At 38.4% G+C, this 6,000-nt stretch overlaps 1 long non-coding RNA gene across 3 annotated transcripts; it reads right to left on the bottom strand.

The window, feature by feature from the left end:
- Nucleotides 1-1,158: 1,158 nt before the first annotated feature.
- Nucleotides 1,159-5,912, bottom strand: LOC135719335 (uncharacterized). 3 transcript variants are annotated; one of them, XR_012334991.1, is made up of 8 exons: nucleotides 5,835-5,912; nucleotides 5,613-5,685; nucleotides 5,203-5,299; nucleotides 4,939-5,088; nucleotides 2,677-2,744; nucleotides 2,461-2,555; nucleotides 2,255-2,394; nucleotides 1,159-1,515 (listed from the first exon to the last, which is right to left on the bottom strand). It is a non-coding gene; the product is annotated as an uncharacterized lncRNA (long non-coding RNA). The 3 variants fall into 3 exon arrangements; XR_010521073.2 differs by having other exon boundaries at nucleotides 1,165-1,515; nucleotides 2,295-2,394; nucleotides 5,835-5,909; XR_010521072.2 differs by lacking the exon at nucleotides 5,203-5,299 and having other exon boundaries at nucleotides 1,168-1,515; nucleotides 2,295-2,394; nucleotides 5,835-5,911.
- Nucleotides 5,913-6,000: the final 88 nt, after the last annotated feature.

Below are 6,000 nucleotides of genomic sequence, written 5' to 3'. Positions count from 1 at the left end.
GGTGCCTGTGAACGGCACGCTCTCTCAGTTTAACGTCGTTCAATAGGGTGCCAGATTTGTATATTCTTCCAGGCGAAAACCCGACTAAAACACACTGTAAACAGGCCTTAATGTGTAGCGGAAAAAACAACCAATCTGGCAACACCGCCACCACTCGGTGTTCACCAGTCACGCTGCATGCGTCATCACAACAACACCGACGCTTCTGAAATTCCTGCCGCGCAACTCAAATAGTTTAACATTAAATAACATCATATTTGTCCTAAATCGTTAACGATTAACATAGGCTGCTAACGCATATTCCGGATCTTGAAATAGACTTTGACTAAGCTCCCGCTATTTAACGTGCACGTGTGGAGTGCAATACCTGCGAGTTGTCAAACACGCAATGCCTCGCAGCGCTTCTTGCCCGGTGTGCGACCCCCACCCAGCTAGCCTTTCAAGGTATGTGTAAGCAAATACAAAAATTAAAAGACAGTCAACGCTAATGTAAACCCTGGTTGAATAAGGATTTAAAGTTGGACATGAAGATGAAATCTGACGCATTTAGCTTCAGTGTTAAAACTGATCAAATAATTGCTGTTTGGTGGTTCTATATGGGCTATAATGGCAATCATTTAAAAAAATAATATGGGAAAAAATAACTATAAATTAGTTCATTTTTGGAACTGTGACCTAGTTTAACATTTTCAAATATGAACTATGAACTGAACTAGTTCATTTTAAAATTTGTGATCTGTGAACTAAACTACCCAGCGGGCATTTGATGTCAATTTAACATCAATTTGACATCAAACATCGACGTCAAAATTACGTCACAGAATAGGTCAAAAATGAAAGTCATTTTGACGTCAAAGTGTTGATGTCAATTTGATGTCAAGATTTTGACCCCTGCTGATGTCATTTTGATGTCAATTCTACATCTATTTGATATCAGGATGTTATGATGTTGATGTCATTTTAATGCTATTTTGATATCCCAGCCGGCATATGATTCACCTTTGAAATTTGTCTTTTAATAAAAACACATTCTTTCAAACAGTTTCCAGTTAGTAGTGCAAAAATGGAATATTCCAAATATAGAATGAAATCATAAAATAAGAAAACAAAATCAGGTTTAAAAGTCATTTCATTTATAACTGCAAATATGAATTTTGTTGTTGGTTTAGTTAGGGTGACCATACGTGCCATTCTTCCCGGACGCATCCCGTCCAGGATTTCGGTGCGTCTTCCGGAAGTCGTATTTGTTGACCGCATACGCCATTCAGTTAAAAACATAAGATATACAATCGTAGTTTCATTCTTCTTACCTTAAAATGTAACGGTTGCTTTTCTGTAATAATAATAATAATCCTCTGTGACGTATGCGGTCGACAAATACGAGTTCCAAAAGACTGGACAGGACGGGTCCGGGAAGAAGGGCACGTATGGTCACCCTAGTTTAGTTGACAGTCTTCTTATGGCCACCACCACCCGTCCATTCTGGCTCATGCACTTAAAAAATGATGACAGCATCTAAAGAGGAAAAACAAACCGCATGTTATTTCATTGTCAAAAATGCTGTTTTTTAGGCCATGTATAAAAAAAGTTATTGCACATGAAGGCAAGATGTGTGTTCTTTAATGGTCTGACTAGAAACATAGCATAGCTGATGAAGGAAGAAAGCTGTTGTGTTTACAAATGTGACAATGAGCTTCAATTAAGATCATCTACAGTGCATTCAGAAAGTATTAAGACCCTCTTCACTTTTCAATTTTGTTATGTTCTTTCATGATACTGCAATTGTTTACATTTTTCCTCATACATTTTTTTACATTTGCAAACGTTTTTTGAAACGTTTGCAAATGTATAATTTTTTACATTATACATATTCAGACCCTTTCCAACAATACCTGGAATTTAGCTCAGGTGTCTCCTATTGGTCTTGATGTTTCTACACCTTAAAGGGTTCTGATGAACACAAAGATATTTTGAGGAATGTCTGTAACCAAACTGACCAGAAGCACCACTGACTTCCATAGCAGGATAAAAGAATACAATGGAAGTGAATGGTGCTTCTAACTGTTTTTTTAAAAACAAATCCAGGTGTTGCAAGGTTTGCTGCATCCTTCCCAAAAAGACCTGAGGCTGTAACTGCTGCTTCAAAAGGTGCGTTAACTAAATACAGAGTAAAGGGTCTGAATACTTGGGTGATATTGACTCTATATCCCCCCCCAAATTGAGATGCTAAACAAAGCAAACATTGACTGTTTACCTTACGTGTGGGTCAAACAGCCTCTTGTGCAGTCACTTACCAATGAAAGCTAAGATGGACTCCAGACCTTCTGGACTGTCTGTGAGAGACTTCAAACTCAAACCAGACCAGCAAGGCATCACGTTGGCAGACACCCCAACCTGATCAAAAAATTTTGATTAGGAGATATTCTTGTCCTATTTTTAATATAGATTTTACAAACTTACCACAAATAATCTGGCAAAGCAAAGACTTATGAAACAGCATCTTCCCAAATCTCCTCTTAAGGCTCATCTTGTCTATCATGGCATTTAATAAAGTTCTGAAAAAAAAAACATATTTCATTTGTACAAAAACATAAAAAAACTGTGGCCCAAGCACAACTATTAAAAAAAATTAAGAATGTTTCCATTTTTTGTCATGGGACACTATTATTTCCTTACTTTTTGAGGGGTACAGATTTGGCCATCTGGAAAGACACATGACTTCACCAAGTTGCACGGTGATCTGCCTACAATATAAAACACATAAAAAAATAAAAAACAAGTCATAGCCCCTTTTAAAAAGAAAACATAAATTGTGAAATACAAAACACTGCATCTTAATTATTAGGATTACTAGAATTTGATCGGAATACAATCCAAAACAAGTAAAAAATCTATTGTAAGGTTCCATTACTACATGGTAGCTTGGTGGTGGATTACAATGGTTGGTGATAACTTGAATTTTATAACTCATGGGCATAGCCATAATTTTAAAAGTGATGATTAGAGCCATAATACATAAAGATTAGGGCTGTGACAGTTCTCATAACCACCGTGGTGGTAAAGTGCGGCCTGCGGTTGCGTGCACGTCACAAACTATGAAAAAATATAAAGTACAATCTCCCCCAGCGAGATATCTTCAAGTTTGTGTGAACGCAAACAGCCAGCAGATTCAGAGTTAGAGCGCTATTTGCAACTGATATCAGTGATGACACGGTGGCTTGGGAGCAGAACAGAGGCAAAATATTCTTTCTTGGTCACTCAAGGTTGCGAAAAAGTATCAATCTGCGCTACCCGTACACCATCAGAACATGTTTTTAGTGCTGCTGAAAACATTGTAACCCCAATAAGGTTTCTCACTTTTTGTTTCATGGATTGAAGTGCTACAATAAACACACATAGGCGCCAATCCCGTGGGTGCTCAGAAGCTCGGCTCAAGCACCCAGCGAAATGGCAAAGCACATATGTTCAGTTTATTCACATTAAAGGTACTGTTTTTCCTGATCGCAAATTTAGTTCGTGTGTAATGTGTGTAATGTTGCTGTTTGAGCTAAGGTATTATTTATGCTCTAAGTTCACTGCCAAGTAGGGTTGTTGCGGTGACAGAATTTTCCCACCGGTAAATCAGCGCGTGACAAACCCGGTGATACCGGTTTCACCAAGGGGCTTATAAATGCATTATATAGGGGCATTTTACTTTCACTTTTGAATTAGATGCAACTGTTGTTTAAATCCAGCGCTTGTGCACGCTGCGTTAAATTGCGTATGAATTTGCGTGCAAATGCGAGTACAACAGCTGGTTTAAGTGCTTGAGTCAATGTGCGCAGGTACTTCTGACAGAACCCGCCAGTCCCAAGCAGAGCAACCGGCTATTCCTTCATAAAACGCTGCTTGAATGGTGGGTTTATTATTATTCTTAATGAAAAACACAACAACAAAACGATCTGACCTATATTAAACATCATATATGTATATTATAACAAAAACGAGTAAGCACGCGGCTTCTGCCATCATCTGCTCGCCGCAGTCTGACAGGAATAAATGAAATCTGACACCCGCAGCCGCTGCTCTGTGATGATGCGCGTTCAGCTCCGCTGAATTCAAACAGCAGACACATTCAGTTGTAAGTGTTTGCTCTCTCTAACGAAACTAAATGATTAAATTACAAGAAAATATCAAAACGATGGTGAAAGACGGTGTCGCGGTGGTGATCTAAACGGTGAGAGGCTGAAGCACCGGTAATCACCGTTTCACCGACTATCGCAACAAGCCTACTGCCAAGCGATATATTCCCCTTTCAAACCATACAGTGAACGGCCAGTTTGTACTATAGCACTCTAATTCCTGGTTGAATGACGAGCATTGACTAACCTCCGCCCACAGGAACACGTCAGTCGCCAGCTAAGCTCAAATGGCTCTGGCTGCACAATTAATCACACACGATTGTCACGGACATCTCGTCAGTAAAGCTGGTTCCTTGATTAGTAATAAATCACCATCAGCTGCTTTCAGATGGAGCGCCATTTACTACACAGAGCCGTAGTTCACTGACAAAAGGGAAAATATCGCATTCATAATCGGCAATGATTTCTCCTTTTGTCGGGTCTGTGTAGTAAATGGTGTTCCATCTGAAAGCAGCTGATGGGGATTTATTACTTATCAAGGAACCAGCTTTACTGACGAGATGTGCGTGACAATCGTGTTTGATTAATCGTGCAGCCCTAGCTCTGACTAAGCTAAGCTGCTGTTGAATCACAACACACTAAACAAACTACACAACAGAACTCGTTACATATTTCTGAAGGAGGGACTTCATAGAACAAGGAAGACATCAGCCCGTTTTGAGGACAGTGAAAACAGCACTATACAGTAAATTGTGTGAAAAATACTGTTTTTTCACACAAAACATGAACACAATCAAAAACACAGGAAAAACATTACCTTTAACTTCACAATTCACACGAAAACGTGACTGCGCCACTTTCCACCTCTTCAAAGCCTTTGAGCGCTCCAGACTCTAGAGCACCTGGCATTGCGAAGTAAAGCTTGAGGTTGTGATGAGCACCCACCGGCGGAAAAAGAAATTGCCGCCTATGAACACACACATTTGTTAAGAAACATCATATCTGATCTTTGTTTACATTTTTATATTTCAAAATATATGTATGCATTATATATATATTTATATATATAAAAGATATATACCTCCCCCCTCACACAAACACATTCTATAACCACCGCACCACAGTGGTGAATTGGTGCATTACCATCGCGGTGGTAAAATATTGTCACTGTCACAGCCCTAATAAAGATAAGAAGGAAAGAAAGCTGTTATGTACACAACCACAAAGATCCATTTTGTCTGTCAATATGAACCCTTTTCAAAACTTCCATCAACATCTGCTCTGAACTATGAATTAAATTCTGGCTCTGTCTATTGAAAACAAAGGGTGTGAAACATGTATATAATATAGAGGGAATAGTGACATACAGAAGAAATTAATTGCTGTGCTGAACAGAGACCATTGCATCCTGAATTATTTTCTTATATTTTCCTAATGACAATGATAAACCAGTACTGAGAAACAAGTAGTAGGTGGTTTTAAAAAGCTTACCTGTGAAGTTTCTTATGTTTGTGTTATTACGTTTCTGATGTGACAACCCTTGCTGTCTGATTCTTGTTCAATCCTGACAACATATAAAAAAAGTAAAATTAGTGCAATAGTAAAAGAGAATTCTATAAATGATGACCTTCATCAGAATGTAATGCATACACTTGCATTAATGCATTTAAGTATATACTGTGAAATATCAGGGTTAACATGTCACAACATTACCTGATCCAGCCAGATGTAATGGCTGTTGATGCATTAAAATCTCAGCATTGACAAGATCACCATCAGTATTTTTAATTTGAAGGGCTCTGATAACAAAGACATTACAAAAGAGTTATAAAAATACACTGAAAACAAGAGCACATTTGTCTGGAACTAATATTTTCAA

This window comes from Paramisgurnus dabryanus, chromosome 14 (assembly GCF_030506205.2).
Source record: "Paramisgurnus dabryanus chromosome 14, PD_genome_1.1, whole genome shotgun sequence".
NCBI lineage: Eukaryota > Metazoa > Chordata > Actinopteri > Cypriniformes > Cobitidae > Paramisgurnus > Paramisgurnus dabryanus.
The sequence above is the reverse complement of the archived record's forward strand: the minus strand, read 5'-3'. Positions and strand labels throughout refer to the sequence as shown.